Consider the following 19,908-nt stretch of genomic DNA (forward strand, 5'->3'; position numbering starts at 1 on the left):
CCATATAAATCAACTCTATCTGGCAATATCACATATTTTCTATAATAGTCATTTTCTTAAATAACTTCTGATTAGGAGTCATTTTTATGGCTAGATGATATGATCTATATTAGTATTTATATAATGAAACATATCCAGTAATGCTGATAACAAATTATCATTTCTTGTTATTCTAGAATTTAATTGGAAATTTAGTCACTTTCTGCCACCTCATCTCTATGCTACAATGGAGAACAGTTATAAAGGAAGTCTGTTTGGAGGACCTGCCCTGCCTTTCACTACATGACTAGTGATGAGCTGCATTGGCCATATTAGAATTTGCGATATTTGGCAAATTTATATATGTTCGTTCTTTTTTTTTTTCATGTGAAAAATTTGTAATGAAATTCGCATGGTGCGCTTGCGCGATTGTATCTTTGAACTAAAAGAAGGGAGGGATCAGTGTTCTCTGACTGGAAGTGCTGGTATTTGGGAATATTTGCATATTCGTGAATATTCACATATTCGCATATATTCACATATTCGCAAAAAAACAAATGTAAAAAAAAATATTCATCATTACGAATATGTATCACTATATTCTAAATATTCTAAATTGCGAAGTGCGAATTGCGAATATTCATGGTAAAAATTAGCATTTCGAATATTCACGCTCAACACTGTACATGACTGGTGGTCATATCACAGAAAAAAATTATGCATCCATATGCATCCACTCATTAGTTCATGCAGATTCTTTACTTTACTTTGTTTCACAAATCCCTCAGTTCTGCTTCTGCTCACTCATTCTTACATCCACTGCTCAGGATGGGGCATGTCTGAGGCAAGCACTGAGCCTGCCCTCACTCACCATGGATTCACTTCCTCCCTCAGTCTGCTGTACTGGGTCTCTTTATTCAATTACTGCAGGCTACTCTAAAAACCCCTCTCTCTTTTTTAGACAGGCATCTGATAGGACAGGAGTGAGCACAGATGAGATCTAGTCCCGCCCTCACTTCCTGGACTTTGTCCCACTGTTCTTCAGCTGGGACTAAGATGATGATGCAGCTGGACAGGTAATGTTCTGGATGGTATAGGGACCCGTAGTGGTCTTTTTTATGGAGATTTTATATCAATAAAAAAATGATTCTTATACCATGCCCAAGTGTCAGAGAGGCGTGGCTCAGGGTCTGCTAACATCAAACTCACTCCTCATGTTGATTGACTCACCAACGGCCCTGTGTGGTTAGCCAGAGCTTGCGCCATCATTGTTTATTACGACACAGTGAGCATGCAAGGGTTTCAGTGTCAGAGAGATTCAGAATCACTGACGTAGTTCGATGGGCCCCATGCTGATGAATGCTGATATATACCGTGTTGTACCGCAGTGGGCTTCATTTATTTCAATGGACCAAACGTAGCCACTACGTGACTACGTTCTGGCCTCTTTTCATTGTTGTATTCTAATTTTATCGGTTAAAATGAAATTAAAGGTTAATTAAAAGTAAAAGAGTGACCTGTATGTAGACAACTGTTTCGGGTTTCTTGCTCCTCATCGGTACAGAGCAATACAGTGGTCCCTCAAGGTACAATATTAATTGGTTCCAGGACGTCCATTATATGTTGAAACCATTGTAGATTGAGACCATCACTCTATTGTAAGCTGGTAATTGGTTCTGAAGCCACCAAACTGTCATCCAAAAATAGGAAAAAGTGAGGATTAAGCAAAAATAAGTAGATAACTAATATAGATAAAGCAAATCCTTACATATAAAAGTAAGAAGGATCTGCTGGGAGCTGTAAATCACTGTCTATGTTGAGTACAGGAGCTTCTTCAGGGTCCTGTATAGTGCACGCAAAGTCCTAAAAAAGTGTGGTGAGGGCAGATGGCATTAACCCCTTGTGTTTATGACACTAGGGCGAGGTTTATCCTCTACACCACCCGCAGAAATACTGCTGGATCCTGGGCTAGGTACGGGGGGCAAATAATGACTCAGATGCCAAGTTACGGAACAACGGCAGCTTTACTGAGTCAGACAGGTGTCACAGTGTATATAGCTTGGCTAGGCCCACGAAGGTGACCAGTGACTTCAGAGACCTTAGGGCTTGCTGGGACTTATAATGAACTTGGACAATTTGGATGCAGACCACGCTGACTTGAGACTGGATGACTTGGACTGACTTGACTATGACAGACTATGGCTGACTTCACCCCTTCTGTAACCTACCAGGCTTTGACTGGACCTGTGGGGAAATGGACTTGAGAATCCATGGCTGCTTGACTGACTTTAGGCCTCCTCTGGACTCCGGACACACACTTAGGACTTGACCTCACTGCAACTCAGCATACAAGACTCTAAGAGCGAAGAGAGTAAGAGATAGCTCCATCCAGTGCTGGGGAGATAAGGAGGGGTCCCATAGGTCACCCTTAGGTGACATGGTCACGGATACTTCACTGGGTTACAATCACATGACAACAGGTTAATAACACGACAACAGGTCTTAAAGCTATAACACATTTTATGTACATTATACTGTATAACATAGGTATTTGAGGGAGTAGGTAGAACATAAGTGCAGGGGGGGGGGCAGGGGTCACTGTATGGAGTCATACATGGTAACTCTGCCTCTATACATGTTTCACCTATGCTTCATGGGAACCCTATGGCCAGTAGAGTACCCTGTACACAATCAACAGGAAAAATGGTTAGACATTTCTGACTATGTGTGAACTGGATAATATACATTTTAGTTACAGTCCTAACTAGGCATGACACTTGACTAGTTTATATACAAAACACTATACATGACATTAGCATTATCTATGGTAGACTGGCTAAATATACAAAGGTACTATCACTCTCGGTAACTAGCTGGGAACTGTCCCTGAGTTGACCTTTGGGATCTATGCAGCACCACCTCTGGGGAATCTGGAACCCTTGCAACTTCTAGAGCTTCAGCCGGCTCTCCTTCAGCGAAGTCAGGAGCTGGAATTGGTTCAGAACTTGCTGGACTCAGGGTCGCTGGCATTTGTGCTTGAGACATTGGAGACATGGTCGGCACTCTGGAGACAGGTATATAGGCCGGAGCTGGCTGAACTAGTCCCGGGGTTGGCGATATGCAGAAGAATGCTGGCTGTTTCGGAGAAAACATGGGGAAATCCATGGATGGATGGATCCCCTTGCCAGAAACATACTCCCTCGCAGGTCGGACATCTGGAGGAGACGGTGCTGGGAGCACTGGTAGATCTTCTTTGAGACAGAGCTTGACATGATTTCAGTGGATGACTTGTGGCTCATACCCAGGCTTCTGTACTTCGTATACATCGGACTCAGGATAGGGTATGGCCGTCACCATATAGGGTTCTGTCTCCCAGATGGAGACTAACATTTTAGTTCTCGGGAACTTCCGTAGCCAGACTTTATCGCCCACCTTGAGTGCTTTGGCAGAGGCATGGCGGTAATAGTCTTCTTGTTGTCTTTGTTGTGCCTCGCCCATTTTCTTGTTGACAATCTCCTTGGCCTCTTGAATCCTCCTCTGATGGTTGTAGACCGACTCCAGGGACGCTTGTGGAGAATTGTTGATCGGGGCCTGCAATCCAAACGTTTGGTCTTTCAGCAGTTGCCCATGTCAACCCATCATCAAGAAGAAGGGGGTATATCCGGTGCAACAGTGTACTGTATTGTTGATTTCCAACAACTTGGGCAATAACAGGGGCCATGCTTCTTGTCTTGATACAGAAGCTGCTTGCAGCATGTGGATGAAGACTTGGTTGATACATTCACAGAGCCCATTCCCCTGAGTTTCTTGCTGTCATGAAATTGACACAGTTCTTGGAGTCAGGCCTAGAAGGCCGTTCCACGGTCAGTTAAGACAGACTCCGGACACCAAAGGGTTTGCACCCATTTGGAGTAGAACATCTGAGCCGCTGTCTTGGCTATGAGATCTTTGACAGGTACAACGACAACCCACTTGGGATAATGATCCACTATGGTGAGAGCATAAGTGTACCTGGACCGGGTAGGAGACAATTTCACATGGTCTAGTGTGACCAACTGGTTGGGTCTGTGACTCTAGATGGAATGGAGGCGTGCTCTTTCGGCCTTGCACACATTCTTGGTAACGTTACAGACAGAACATTTACTGCACCATTTTTCAATGTTGCTCCGCATTCTGGTCCAATAGAACCTTTGCCTGACAGTGGCTTCAGTCTTGTGGACTCCAAAGTGTCCTGACTGGTCATGGTATGAGTTGAGGACAATCGCTGCATCTCTTCGGGGAACCAGAATCTGATGAAGTCGATCACCAGGGACCAGTGCACAAACAGTAGCTTTCTCTGTCACCACAGACATTTCAATTCATAATGACACTGGGCCCGGCGTAGACGTGTTGGTACCTTTTTCGCCAGAAGGTAGTCCAACAGATCCCCCATGACTCGACTTTCGTCCTGAAGAGTCTTCGAGGTGTATAGGTCTTCTTTAACCTTTTTGGACCTTGGTTCACTGTCCATGAGGGCGGTCACAACATTCTGGTACACGAACCGTTGATAAAATGGGGGCATCTCCATGTCTTCCCACACGTCTTTGACGGTGCCTCTTCGCCATGGGTCATCCAAGACAGTACATCGGCATTGACATTGGACTTGTCGCTTCTGTACTTGATGGTGAAACTGTAATTGGCTAATCTTGGAGCCCAACGCTGTTCGATAGCACTCAACTTGGCTGTGTTCAAGTGGGCCAATGAGTTATTATCCGTGTAGACAGTAAAAGGCGTGGCAGCCAAATAGTCTTTGAACTTTTAGGTCAAGGCCCATACCAGGGCAAGAAGTTCCAACTGGAATGAGCTGTAATTATCATCGTTCTTCTCTGTTTCTTGCAGGGTACGACTGGCATAGGCAATTACTCGCTCTTGTCCTTCCTGGACTTGGGACAGGACAGCTCCCAGACCTTCAAAACTGGCATCGGTACATAGCCAGAACGGCTGACTGTAGTCTGAATACGCCAAGATGGGTGGTTCTTTCAGCAGACGTTTAAGAGCTCGGAACACTGTTTCTTGCTTTTCAGCCCATTCAATGGGTAGTCTTTCATTGTAGTTCTCCTTCACCGTACCCCGTAGGAGAGCTGTGAGGGGTTCTGCAATTTGGACGAAGTGTGGAATGAAGTGGCGGTAGTTGCCTGACATCTTTCACCATGCACGGGGTAGGCCAGTTCTTTACAGCATCCACCTTTTCAGGGTTTGGCTGGACTCCCTCTGCGCTGATAACATGTCCCAAATAATGGACTTGTGGTTTGAGCAAGTGACACTTTGATGGTTTGATCTTCAACCCATGCTTGATCAAGACTTGAAAGACATCTGACAGATGACTGAGGTGTTCCTGGTAGGACTTAGAATACACAATGACATGTCTAGGTATAAAAAGACACTTTGGAAATTCAAATGACCCAGGCACCTTTCCATCAAACGCTGGAACGTAGCAGGGGCATTACATAGCCTGAATGGTATACTTTTTAAACTCGAACAACCCCATGGGTGTCACGAAGGCAGTCTTTGCCAGTATCCTCTGGTCAAATCCAGTGTGGAGAAGTAAGCAGCAGACCTGAGGGCCGAAATCAACTCCTCAATCCTTGACAAAGGATAAGCATCCTTACGTGTGACAAACAGCTTCCTGTAGTCGACACAGAAGCGTATGGTTCCTTCTTTCTTTTTGACCAGGAAAAGTGACCCAGGGACTCTGACTATATTGTATTACATCCACCTCTATCATGTCAGTCAGCATCTTCTTGACAATATAATGAAGGAGGTCCCAGCACTCACCGATGCAAGCAATTGATATTTTATTGTATATCCAAGTCACAGGACGCGTTTCGGCACTTAGCCTTCCTCTGATGTCAACTGGATCACTCACAGTTATATGCACGAGGAAGCGCCCTAAAGTGACGTCACTTCCACTAGCCGGCACGCCGGGAGTGACGTCACGTTGTCATGGTAACATATCAACAAGGCGTCATATGTAAACACAAAGCGTTATATGTAAACACAATGTCATGTAGCAGTGTAATTCATACATAGTAACAAGAAAAATGTGCACATCATCCCACTCGAGAGCAGCAACGGGGAATAAAAAAACATCAGGAAATAACAATGATCTAGCGGTTCACTGCTGGACGGACGCGGTGCTGTGCGCGCTCCCCCGGCAGGGGGAGTTGGCGCAGCTGGAAACAATCCGAGGACGAGATGCAAACGCCTATGGCGGTAAGGTGCTAAGACCTAAGGAGACCGCTCGCATCTGGCAGTGAACAGCGGCGCAATAAAAATCCTGTCATTTCAAATGGGGGATAGAGCGCAGCCGCGCATCCAGCTGGAGCTGGTCACCTACTGAATGACAGAGAGGATCCAGCAGAACATATGTAATAATGGGATCTGGTCACAGAAAATAATGGTGGTGTGATCTCATATCTGAAAATTTAACAGTGCGAGGTAGATATAATGTCAGGCAAGGCAGATGGCTAATAATAGCAGCATAGCATCCATATAGCATCCATATATCATCCTAGAATAAAATTCCAACAATCAACTGGTGGTCACGAGGAGAAATAAGTAATGTAGATGAGGCAACAAGTGACATTGTAGCCACATAGCCACATAGTAGCAGAACTGTCACGATGCCGGCTGGCAGGAGGTGGATCCTCTGTGCCAGAGAGGGATTGGCGTGGACCGTGCTAGTGGACCGGTTCTAAGTCACTACTGGTTTTCACCAGAGCCTGCCGCAAAGCGGGATGGTCTTGCTGCGGCGGTAGTGACCAGGTCGTATCCACTAGCAACGGCTCAACCTCTCTGACTGCTGAAGATAGGCGCGGTACAAGGGAGTAGACAGAAGCAAGGTCGGACGTAGCAGAAGGTCGGGGCAGGCAGCAAGGATCGTAGTCAGGGGCAACGGCAGGAGGTCTGGAACACAGGCTAGGAACACACAAGGAAACGCTTTCACTGGCACAATGGCAACAAGATCCGGCGAGGGAGTGCAGGGGAAGTGAGGTATAAATAGGGAGTGCACAGGTGAACACACTAATTAGAACCACTGCGCCAATCAGCGGCGCAGTGGCCCTTTAAATCGCAGAGACCCGGCGCGCGCGCGCCCTAGGGAGCGGGGCCGCGCGCGCCGGGACAGGACCGACGGAGAGCGAGTCAGGTACGGGAGCCGGGGTGCGCATCGCGAGCGGGCGCCACCCGCATCGCGAATCGCATCCCGGCTGGAGGCGGTATCGCAGCGCACCGGGTCAGTGGATCTGACCGGAGCGCTGCAGTAGCGAGGGTGTAGCGAGCGCTCCGGGGAGGAGCGGGGACCCGGAGCGCTCGGCGTAACAGTACCCCCCCCCTTGGGTCTCCCCCTCTTCTTAGAGCCTGAGAACCTGAGGAGCAGACTTTTGTCTAGGATATTGTCCTCAGGTTCCCAGGATCTCTCTTCAGGACCACAACCCTCCCAATCAACTAAAAAAAAAGTTTTCCCTCTGACCTTCTTGGAGGCCAGTATCTCCTTTACGGAGAAGATGTCCGAGGAGCCGGAAACAGGAGTGGGAGAAACAAGTTTGGGAGAGAAACGGTTGATGATGAGTGGTTTAAGAAGAGAAACGTGAAAGGCATTAGGAATACGAAGAGAAGGAGGAAGAAGAAGTTTGTAAGAGACAGGATTAATCTGGCACAAAATTTTGAAAGGACCAAGATAGCATGGTCCCAATTTGTAGCTAGGGACACGGAAGCGGACATATTTAGCGGAGAGCCATACCTTGTCTCCAGGAGAAAAAATGGGAGGAGCTCTTCTTTTTTTATCAGCAAACTTCTTCATGCGTGATGAAGCCTGTAAGAGAGAATTTTGGGTCTCTTTCCATATGGTGGAAAGATCACGAGATATTTCATCCACAGCGGGCAAACCAGAGGGCAAGGGGGTAGGGAGGGGGGGAAGAGGGTGACGGCCGTACACCACGAAAAATGGGGATTTGGAGGAAGATTCAGAGATTCTGAAGTTATACGAGAATTCGGCCCATGGTAGAAGATCTGCCCAGTCATCCTGGCGGGAGGAAACAAAATGCCGTAAATAATCACCCAAGACCTGGTTAATTCTTTCTACTTGCCCATTGGATTGAGGATGATATGCAGAAGAAAAGTTTAATTTAATCTTGAGTTGTTTACAGACAGCCCTCCAGAATTTTGACACGAATTGGATGCCTCTATCCGAGACGATCTGCGTGGGCAACCCGTGAAGACGAAAAATGTGTACAAAAAATTGTTTAGCCAACTGAGGCGCTGAAGGAAGACCAGGAAGAGGGATGAAATGTGCCATTTTGGAGAATCGATCAACGACCACCCAAACAACAGTGTTGCCACGGGATGGGGGTAAGTCTGTAATAAAGTCCATACCAATCAGAGACCAAGGCTGTTCGGGGACAGGCAGAGGATGAAGAAGACCAGCGGGCTTCTGGCGAGGAGTCTTATCCCGGGCACAGACAGTGCAGGCACGCACAAAATCCACGACATCCGTCTCCAGAGTCGGCCACCAATAGAAACGAGAGATGAGTTGCACGGATTTCTTGATGCCCGCATGACCTGCGAGATGGGAGGAGTGACCCCATTTGAGGATTCCGAGGCGTTGGCGTGGAGAGACGAAGGTCTTCCCTGGAGGAGTTTGCCTGATGGAGGCTGGAGAAGTGGAGATCAGGCAGTCAGGAGGAATGATGTGTTGCGGAGAGAGCTCTACTTCCGAGGCATCCGAGGAACGAGAAAGAGCATCGGCCCTAATGTTCTTATCGGCAGGGCGAAAGTGAATTTCAAAATTAAATCGGGCAAAGAACAGAGACCACCTGGCCTGGCGAGGATTCAGCCGTTGGGCAGACTGGAGATAGGAGAGGTTCTTGTGATCGGTGTAAATAATAACTGGAAATCTTGATCCCTCCAGCAGATGCCTCCATTCCTCAAGTGCTAATTTAATGGCTAGAAGCTCTCGATCCCCGATGGAGTAGTTCCTCTCCGCCGGAGAGAAGGTCCTAGAAAAAAAACCACAAGTAACAGCATGCCCGGAAGAATTTTTTTGTAGAAGGACTGCTCCAGCTCCTACTGAGGAGGCATCAACCTCCAATAGGAAGGGTTTAGATGGGTCAGGTCTGGAGAGCACGGGAGCCGAAGAAAAGGCAGACTTGAGCTGTTTAAAGGCGTCTTCCGCTTGAGGAGGCCATGACTTAGGATTGGCATTCTTTTTTGTTAAAGCCACGATAGGGGCCACAATGGTAGAAAAATGTGGAATAAATTGTCTGTAATAATTGGCGAACCCCAAAAAACGTTGGATAGCACGGAGTCCGGAGGGGCGTGGCCAATCTAAAACGGCAGAGAGTTTGTCTGGATCCATTTGTAGTCCCTGGCCAGAGACCAAGTATCCTAGGAAAGGAAGAGATTTGGCATTCAAACAGACATTTCTCCATCTTGGCATAAAGTTGATTGTCACGAAGTCTCTGAAGAACCATACGGACATGCTGGCGGTGTTCTTCTAGATTGGCAGAAAAAATCAGGATATCGTCCAGATATACAACAACACAGGAGTATAAGAGATCACGAAAAATTTCATTAACAAAGTCTTGGAAGACGGCAGGGGCGTTGCACAGGCCAAAGGGCATGACCAGATACTCAAAGTGTCCATCTCTGGTGTTAAATGCCGTTTTCCATTCATCCCCCTCTCTGATGCAGATGAGATTATAAGCACCTCTTAAGTCCAGTTTGGTAAAGATGTGGGCACCTTGGAGGCGATCAAAGAGTTCAGAGATGAGAGGTAGGGGGTAGCGGTTCTTTACCGTGATTTTATTAAGACCGCGGTAGTCAATGCAAGGACGTAGGGAGCCATCTTTTTTGGACACAAAGAAAAATCCGGCTCCGGCAGGAGAGGAGGATTTGCGGATAAAGCCCTTTTTTAAATTTTCCTGGATGTACTCAGACATAGCAAGAGTCTCTGGGGCAGAGAGAGGATAAATTCTGCCCCGGGGTGGAGTAGTGCCCCGGAGGAGGTCAATAGGACAGTCATAAGGCCTGTGAGGAGGTAGAGTCTCAGCTTGTTTTTTGCAAAAAACATCCGCAAAGTCCATATAGGCCTTAGGGAGACCGGTTACAGGGGGAACCACAGAGTCACGGCAAGGAGTACTGGGAACCGGTTTAAGGCAGTCCTTGAAACAAGAGGGGCCCCAACTCTTGATCTCCCCAGTGGACCAATCCAGGGTTGGGGAATGGTGTTGAAGCCAGGGTAGTCCAAGGAGAATTTCGGAAGTGCAATTGGGGAGGACCAAAAATTCAATTTTCTCATGATGAGGTCCGATGCACATTAGGAGGGGCTCCGTGCGGAGACGTATGGTACAGTCCAATCTTTCGTTGTTAACACAATTGATGTAGAGGGGTCTGGCGAGACTGGTCACCGGGATGTTGAACCTGTTGATGAGAGAGGCCAGAATAAAATTTCCTGCAGATCCGGAATCCAAGAAGGCCATAGTAGAGAAGGAGAAGGTAGAGGCAGATATCCGCACAGGCACAGTAAGACGTGGAGAAGCAGAGTTGACATCAAGGACTGTCTCACCTTTGTGCGGAGTCAGCGTACGTCTTTCCAGGCGGGGAGGACGGATAGGACAATCCTTCAGGAAGTGTTCGGTACCGGCACAGTACAGGCAGAGATTCTCCATGCGGCGTCGTGTCCTCTCTTGAGGTGTCAGGCCAGACCGGTCGACCTGCATAGCCTCCACGGCGGGAGGCACAGGAACGGATTGCAGGGGACCAGAGGAGAGAGGAGCCGGGGAGAGAAAACGCCTCGTGCGAACAAAGTCCATATCCTGGCGGAGCTCCTGACGCCTTTCGGAAAAACGCATGTCAATGCGAGTGGCTAGATGAATGAGTTCATGTAGGTTAGCAGGGATTTCTCGTGCGGCCAGAACATCTTTAATGTTGCTGGATAGGCCTTTTTTAAAGGTCGCGCAGAGGGCCTCATTATTCCAGGATAGTTCTGAAGCAAGAGTACGGAATTGTTCGGCGTACTCGCCAACGGAAGAATTACCCTGGACCAGGTTCAACAGGGCAGTCTCAGCAGAAGAGGCTCGGGCAGGTTCCTCAAAGACACTTCGAATTTCTGAGAAGAAGGAGTGTACAGAGGCAGTGACGGGGTCATTGCGGTCCCAGAGCGGAGTGGCCCATGACAGAGCTTTTCCAGACAGAAGGCTGACTACGAAAGCCACCTTAGACCTTTCAGTAGGAAACTGGTCCGACATCAACTCCAAGTGCAGGGAACATTGGGAAAGAAAGCCACGGCAAAATTTAGAGTCCCCATCAAATTTATCCGGCAAGGATAGTCGTAGGCCTGGAGCGGCCACTCGCTGCGGAGGAGGTGCAGGAGCTGGCGGAGGAGATGATTGCTGAAGCTGTGGTAGTAACTGCTGTAGCATCACGGTCAGTTGAGACAGCTGGTGGCCTTGTTGCGCTATCTGTTGTGACTGCTGGGCGACCACCGTGGTGAGGTCGGCGACAACTGGCAGAGGAACTTCAGCGGGATCCATGGCCGGATCTACTGTCACGATGCCGGCTGGCAGGAGGTGGATCCTCTGTGCCAGAGAGGGATTGGCGTGGACCGTGCTAGTGGACCGGTTCTAAGTCACTACTGGTTTTCACCAGAGCCAGCCGCAAAGCGGGATGGTCTTGCTGCGGCGGTAGTGACCAGGTCGTATCCACTAGCAACGGCTCAACCTCTCTGACTGCTGAAGATAGGCGCGGTACAAGGGAGTAGACAGAAGCAAGGTCGGACGTAGCAGAAGGTCGGGGCAGGCAGCAAGGATCGTAGTCAGGGGCAACGGCAGGAGGTCTGGAACACAGGCTAGGAACACACAAGGAAACGCTTTCACTGGCACAATGGCAACAAGATCCGGCGAGGGAGTGCAGGGGAAGTGAGGTATAAATAGGGAGTGCACAGGTGAACACACTAATTAGAACCACTGCGCCAATCAGCGGCGCAGTGGCCCTTTAAATCGCAGAGACCCGGCGCGCGCACGCCCTAGGGAGCGGGGCCGCGCGCGCCGGGACAGGACCGACGGAGAGCGAGTCAGGTACGGGAGCCGGGGTGCGCATCGCGAGCGGGCGCCACCCGCATCGCGAATCGCATCCCGGCTGGAGGCGGTATCGCAGCGCACCGGGTCAGTGGATCTGACCGGAGCGCTGCAGTAGCGAGGGTGTAGCGAGCGCTCCGGGGAGGAGCGGGGACCCGGAGCGCTCGGCGTAACAAGAACCATATGGTCTACCAAGAGACCAAGTTGTATACTGGTATCGCGAAGGTATACAAACTCAGACATAGAAAACATACCCATCAGCCGAGGGGACAGACTAAGCCAACCCACCTCCCCGATTGCCAGGATCAGACCGAGCTTGTGATAGCTAAAAAGAAAAAACAGAGGTCAGGAAGAGATTCACAGTAGGCTGGTTATTTCATATTCCCTATTTAGCCCTCTTGGTTCTAAAGTTTGTAGGGTGTGAATCCAAAAGGTTTCCCTAAATAATAAACATTTTTTTATATCACCCCCTCTTTTAGGTAAAGTGACTTGCTCGATTACCTGTAATTTTAGTTGGGAGATGGAGTGACCTTTCTCTTTGAAATGGAATGGAACAGGTATCAGGTAATTACCGCAGCGGATGGTGGATTTGGTGGATTTGTGTTTATTGATTCTGCTCCCAGTATCCAAGTCTGGGGACTGGTTGCCCATTACCTGCTACTACCCTAAATTAACATCATCTTACTCACATAGCAAACTAGCATCCCAATGCTGATTGAAAACACATTTAGATATAGTAGACACTTGTGATTCTGTATCTATCAACGCCTCTAAAGGTACACCTTCTACAACGACTTTTACAAAGGGCATGAGGCGACATACAGTGAGAGTCCTGATTTAGGTCATTCGGGGGTTGGACCTGGTGACTTTTCCTGAGGACCGGTCCTCAACACACAGCGGCTCTTGGGTTCCTCCTCGCTGTACTGAAAAGGCCTCACCGATGGGGACTGATGGGGCGGAGCTGCGACCGCACACGCGGGAAACACCAGACCAAGTTAACTCTTCCAGGTACAGACTCTATACAGTTCACAACGGCAGATAACAGTCTTTACTTCACCTCCCCCTCTATTTCACAAGTGCCTCGGATTAAACACTTTTCACTGACAAAGTCCCGTACATTTTCTGGCGCAAACTCTGTTTGTATCGACATGCAAATTTTACTATGCAATACTGGACACAGTTCAGGCTGGGGGTATTTTCTGCATAAGGCGCACATCCATATCCTGTTCGTTGGACGCCAAAAGTTGTGGTGAGGGCAGATGGCATGACCCTAGGGGCAGATGGCATTAACCCCTTGTGTTCATGACACCAGGGCGTGGTTTATCCTCCCGAAGGAATACCGCTGTATCCTGGGCTAGGTGCGGGGGCAAATAATGACTCCAATGGCAAGTTATGGAACAACGGCAGCTTTACTGAGTCAGACAGGTGTAACAGTCTTTACAGCTTGGCCATGCCCACTGAGGTGACCAGTGACTTCAGAGACCTTAGGGCTTGCTGGGACTTATAGTGGACTTTTGGATGCAGGCCACGCTGACTTGAGACAGGATGACTTGGACTGACTTGACTATGACAGACTATGGCTGACTTCACCCCTTCTGTAGCTTATCAGGCTTTGACTTGACCTCTGGGGCAATGGACTTGAGAATCCATGGCTGCTTGACTGACTTTAGGCCTCCTCTGGGCCCCAGACGCACACCTAGGACTTGACCTCACTGCAACTCAGCCATACAAGAGCCAAGAGAGTAAGAGCTAGCTCCACCCAGGGCTTATATGGGGGAGACTAGGAGGAATCCCATAGGTCACCATTAGGTCACATGGTCACTGATACCTCACTGGGTTACAATCACATGACAACAGGTCTTTAAGCTATAACACATTTTATGTACATTATACTCTATAACATAGGCATTTAAGGGAGTAGGTACAACATAAGTGCAGTGGGGGGGGGGGGCAGGGGTCACTTTTTGGAGTCTGCCGGACGAGGCAGCCAGGGTACATGGGGTGCAACTCCTGGACTGGGCCACCACAAAAGTAAAATGGAGCCGCCCTCACCTGGTTTCCACAGGAGCAGCTAACTGGGGCATAGGTAAAGAGTACAGAACATGTAATACCTCCCTGTACTGTAGGAGGAGCTACCAGACAGGAATTCAGTAATACAGGTGTTTTACCAATAGTAAAATGTCCATTCTGATTGGTCAGTTTTTCCAGCAATTGACACATTTCACAGATCTGGACTGTCTGTAGCATTGTATGTTGAGTATGGTTTTAAAGGACAACTGCAGCACAATATACACTTATCCCCTATCTACGAGATAGGGGATAAGTGTTTGATCGCGGGGGGTCCGACCGCTGGGACCCCCCTCGATCTCCCTAATGGGGCACTGCCATTAGCGTTCATGGTGACGTAGCGTCGTCCTAGAATTCGACGGTGACGCCCCATATCCTCCCCGTCCCCATACAGTTCTATGGGGGAGGCGGGGAGGAACGAACGCTGCCTCCCCGCCTCTCCCATAGAGATGTATGGAGGCTGCAACGTCATGCTGCGGCATGCACGCCCCCTGCATGGGACAGCCACGGCCCCGTACAGGAGATCACAGGGGGTCCCAGCGGTCGGACCCCCCGCGATCAAACGCTTATGCCCTATCCTGTGGATAGGGGATAAGTGTTAATCACGCTGCAGATGTCCTTTAAGTTACAATGGTCCAGAAAAGACCATTGTATGTAGAAACTATTGTATGTTGAGGCCATTGTAAGTTGAGGGATCACTGTGTACAGCCTGGATATAGAGATGTGATAGATACAGCACAGGAGGCATTGATTCTATTGAAGAGACCCAGGGGTGTATGTAGACTTATATTCAGACAATCATTCATGGGAAAAAATGCACTCTCTCACTAAGGCTGGGTTCACATATGTCTGGTGTCCTGTGTGATGAGGCGGGATGTGATGCAGGGCAGATGTTGTTACCCTAGGGGCAGATGCCATTAACCCCTTGTATTCGTGATACCGGGCTGTAGTTTAGTCTATAACCCCCCGAAGGTATACCGCTGGATCCTGGGGTAGGCACGGGGGGGGGGCAATAAAGACTCCACGCCAAGTTACGGACAATGGTTGCTTTACTGAGGGAAGACAGTTGGTAAAGTCTATACAGTACAGCCAGGGCCCAAGGAGGTGACCAGTGACACAGAGACTTCACAAGCTTGCTGGGACTTGGATGGAAGAATTTAGTGCAGGCCACGCTGGGTAGACAGATGACTTGACTTGACTGACTTGTGACTGATAGGATGGAGACTTTATCTTACTTGTACTTGACTTGTGGCTGCAGGACTTGACTTGAGGCCTCCAATGCTCCGGACACTGTCCGACTTGCCTGCACCTCAGCACAAAGAGCTCTAAGCTCCAAGAGACAGAAGCAAGCTCCACCCAGGGATTATATGGGGGAGACTAGCAGGGAGCCCATAGGTCACTCTTGGGGTCATCTGGTCACTGGTACCTCCTGGGTAACAATCACATGACATATCACATGGTACAACTTGTTAAAGGTACAAAACACAGCATAATGCATACCATATTTACAATGGGGGACACACTGCAGGGGGGCCCTTGGGACACAGAGGGACACTGCCTGACAGGTCAGGGAAGGTATGGGGTAACACCATCCTGTACTGGGCCATCACACCTGCATAGATTAACTCAGCCTAATTCTTGATGCAACTGATGCCGCAACTGATGACAATGTGCATCAGTTGTCATCAGTTTTATGGCATTCGGCGATCATTGTTTCTGGCACCGGACAGTGGAATGCAGCGAGCTGCATTCCCTTGTTCGGGGCTATCTGGCATGTTGAACCATCCGGCATCAAAATTGGGATGCTGGATGATTGTGAACTGTCACATTTAAATAAATGGGATCAGTTCTAGCATCAGTTTCCCACTGGTGCATGCTGGAGGGAAACTATGCCGGACACCTGATATATATGTGAACCCAACCTTACCAAACCAGAGTCTCTTCTAAAAGGAATAGTCTGCCATCTGACAGAGCAGGGTATGAGTTGGCTAGAAAGATGACCCAGAGGTATATGGAGGCTTATTTTAAGGTCTATCCAATGGGGAGGTTTATCAAAACCTGTGTAAAGCAAGAGTGGTGCAGTTGCCCATAGCGACCAATCAGATTACTACTTTCATTTCCAAAAGACCTTTTTAAAAATTAAAGAAACAATCTGATTGGTTTCTATGGGCAACTGCACCGCTCTTCCCCCTACACAGATTTTGATAAATATTCACCAATGAAAATCAATATCTCTCCCTTCTGAACTGGGGTGGGGGGGGGGTCATTTGGTGGGGGCTGAGAGGGTCGAGGTCCAGTGGAATATCCCCAAAAGAACCAACCAACCCGGGTGATGGAGGAAATGCTGACGACGGTGAACTATTTTAAGGATTTCCTATTTGAGTTCAAGTGGTGGCCAAGTAGGACCATATGACTTATTGATTTTCATTTAATTGGGGTCTGTTTCCCCAGGGTCTTGTGGTTGGTTGGCTAAAACAAACAAGTATGATGAGAAAATAAGGAAATCCAGAGACACATAAAAACTATGGATACATACTAAGGAAGTCAACCGAACTACTGTACAAGGAAGCTGGGACTCTTAGAGAAAGCCATAAAACATCATGAGAACATCTCAAGACAGCTGAAGAGCTATATGTTGAGGATCTATGATCTAGAACAAAGGATCTATGATCTAGAACTGTTGCAAAACTTCAACTCCCGGCACGCCCGGACAGCCAACAGTTTGAAGACCACTGATCTAGACAACCTGACTCATTCCCCACCTCTACAGCCCTTGTCAGTCTGGGCAGTTGTCTATACAGCCTATCCCAGGACACACAGACCAAAATATGGTTGTGAGCACCTGGTCTATCTAGGCCATCTTAAACTCCTGTTAAAGAAGCACTCCGGGTTTTGGGTGTATTTTGCCCATATTGGCCCTCATTTACTTAGAAAATCGGGTTGTAAGTCTATCTTGCTTTCTTATCCGACTGCTTTTTTCCCCTGGTATTTATTAGTATGTTGCATCCTGTTTGTCGCACATGGGTTTTGTTGGTTTTGGTTTCAAACTCCTCTGAGTTGTCGGGAAAAAATCCACAACAATTCAACAAATTCGGGTTGGAAACCTTTATAAATACGTGGGAAAGCTCAGAAATGTCGGGTTACGCCTCTTTTTCAGGTTTGGGAGAATCCACATCGGGTCCATCGCGAAAAAATGCCGCATCGTGTCGCAGACTGGCGCACGATGTCTGCGACATGTCGCAGACAAAGATGCGCCAAAAAAATCCGACAAAAACAAGTCGGGTTTAGAATAGTAAATGAGGGCCATTATTTGTTTTTTTCCAGAACAGCTGCATCTATGCATGAACATTTTGAAAATTTAGAAAATTTACCATTTTTCTAACTTTGAAGCTCTCTACTTGTAAGGAAAATGGATATTCACAATACATTTTATTTTTATTCACAAATACAATATGTCCACTTTATGTTGGCATCATAAAATGGACATATTTTAGCTTTTTGAAAAAATTTGAATTGAAATGCGATTTTCTGCGATCGCCGACATTGGGGGGGGGGGGGGTGGAGGTTGGAATGATTTCAGCAGGCATTCCGGTCCGGTCCCCAACCGACTAGCGGCAGGGACCGGAATTCCCACGGGTGTATGTATACTCCCCAGGCCCTTAAGGACTCGGGATGCAGGGTGTATGCATACGCCCGGCGTCCTGAACAGGTTAAAAAAAATTATAAAGTATATAAGAAAGGTTAATGTTTTGCCAAGATGCAAAACAGATAAAAGTTTTAAATCTGACAGTGCCCATTTACGTTTACCATTGGTTGGGGGAGGAACTATACAGGTTGCCGAGGTAAAAACCCCAACCATGCATCCACACTTTTGGCAATGAAGTGTTATTGTTGGGGTAAACAGCCACCATGCAATGAAAGAAAACATTAGGCTGTGCCCGTGTATGCTAATGAACTATCCACAGCTGTTACAATTTTCTGAAATATACATGAACATACAGGCATTGGCCCCTTTGACTTCAGCCAGTGATTAAGTTAGGATCTTTTTTGGAATGTTCAAAAATTTTCGACAGAAAATGGTGGAACTTTTTTTTTTTATTCTAGATATACTGAAGCCATTTAAAGAAGTTGCAAAAATTCTCATAGCCTTTAAGTGACATTAACCCAAAATGCGTGGGCATGACCAATGTTGTTTTAGAAGATGATTGGAATAGCTTGAACGCATTTTATGGAGCTAATCGAGAATAATGGAAAAACGGTCTTAGAGGTGCTGCACAAAAGAGGTCACAAATGGAGAGACTCGAGCCAGCACAGGAAATTACATTTATTTTTTACAATGGACGACACGTTTCGGCACACAGAGTGCCTTCCTCAGGATGCACTTATGGAGTTCCTGTGTAGTTCAGTGCTGGCATTGATCCCTTTTATGGAGCTGGAAGTCTTAGACTGGGTGCATTAAAAAATACTATAGAGGTATAAAAAATGGCTTTACTTTTTATGTCATAAGGTATGTAATGAAAGTCTATGGAAAAGTGGCCGTCATTTGTCACTGTTGGCCCCATTTCCATAGATTATTATTAAACCCATTGTTACATAAAAAATACAACTTATTTATTTATTTATTTTTAAACATGTATTCTACGGCTGTATTTTTCATGTACTTTTATGATATGTGAACCCTGACTTACATCGTTCTTGGCATTGCCCATATTGAATTTCTAGTCTAGTTCTCGTGGTTTTTGTGGTACTTGAACACTATAGTGTAACCTGCTGATATTTTCTACTTAATCATTTTAATTTTTTGACATACCCATAAATATTATGACCCTTGTACATGACTCACAGGAGGTGCTGGGCTGTTCAGGACTGATAACCGATCTGTTCTATTACTATTAGATTTATGTCTAGGGGTCAGCACATTTTATATATGAGCTCATGTTTTTTTTTTTCTATTTCTTGACCTGCAGCAAAGGTTTTTTATTTTTATTTTTTTTTATTTAGAAATGTGCTCCGCAAACATTTTTTATTTTTATAAAAATGAATTGCAACTTTACGAGGAATAGGAAATAATGAAATATTGATGCCATCCTGCAAGAAAACCAGATCACATCTATGGAGTCAGCAGTCTGCGTGAATCTGTATTCCTATGTATCCCTATGTGCCAGAGATTGGGACAGCTAAGTATTTTTTTTTAGTTTTTTTTTTTTTTATATATATATATATATTTGAGTAATTTTGTCCAAAAATGTCCTAATGGAAAAGTTAAGCTTGTAAATTGTCATGGGATTTTTATAAAAAAAAACAAAGGTCTTCTTATTGACCCTGAAATCTTGTATAGTTAAAGCAGATGGGCGCAAAACAAGCAAATGCTTTAGAATAAAGCAACATTCATATTTTGTAAACATTGGAGCCAGTAGACTGATCACTGTGGGTTTCAGGAGATGAGGAGGTTGTGATGAATTGCTTTGTTTAAAAATCAGGTTATCTTTAAAGGGGTACTCTGCCCCTGGCATCTTATCCCCTATCCAATGGATAGGGGATAAGATGTCAGATCGCCGTGGTCCCGCTGCTGGGGACCCCGGGGATCGCCGCTGCGGCACCCCGCCATCATTACTGCACAGAGCGAATTCGCTCTGTGCGTAATGACGAGCGATACAGGGGCCGGAGCAGCGTGATGTCATGGCTCCGCCCCTCATGACATCACGGCCCGTCCCCTTAATGCAAGTCTATGGCAGGGGGCGTGAGGACC

General features: G+C 47.1%; 1 long non-coding RNA gene across 2 annotated transcripts; it reads left to right on the forward strand.

The window, feature by feature from the left end:
* Window positions 1-938: 938 nt before the first annotated feature.
* On the forward strand, window positions 939-19,263 carry LOC130358378 (uncharacterized). 2 transcript variants are annotated; one of them, XR_008889498.1, is made up of 3 exons: window positions 939-1,055; window positions 12,572-12,656; window positions 19,161-19,263. It is a non-coding gene; the product is annotated as an uncharacterized LOC130358378 (long non-coding RNA). The 2 variants fall into 2 exon arrangements; XR_008889499.1 differs by lacking the exon at window positions 19,161-19,263 and adding an exon at window positions 18,264-18,637.
* The last annotated feature ends 645 nt before the right edge of the window (window positions 19,264-19,908 follow it).

The sequence above is a fragment of the Hyla sarda genome, chromosome 2 (assembly GCF_029499605.1).
Source record: "Hyla sarda isolate aHylSar1 chromosome 2, aHylSar1.hap1, whole genome shotgun sequence".
NCBI lineage: Eukaryota > Metazoa > Chordata > Amphibia > Anura > Hylidae > Hyla > Hyla sarda.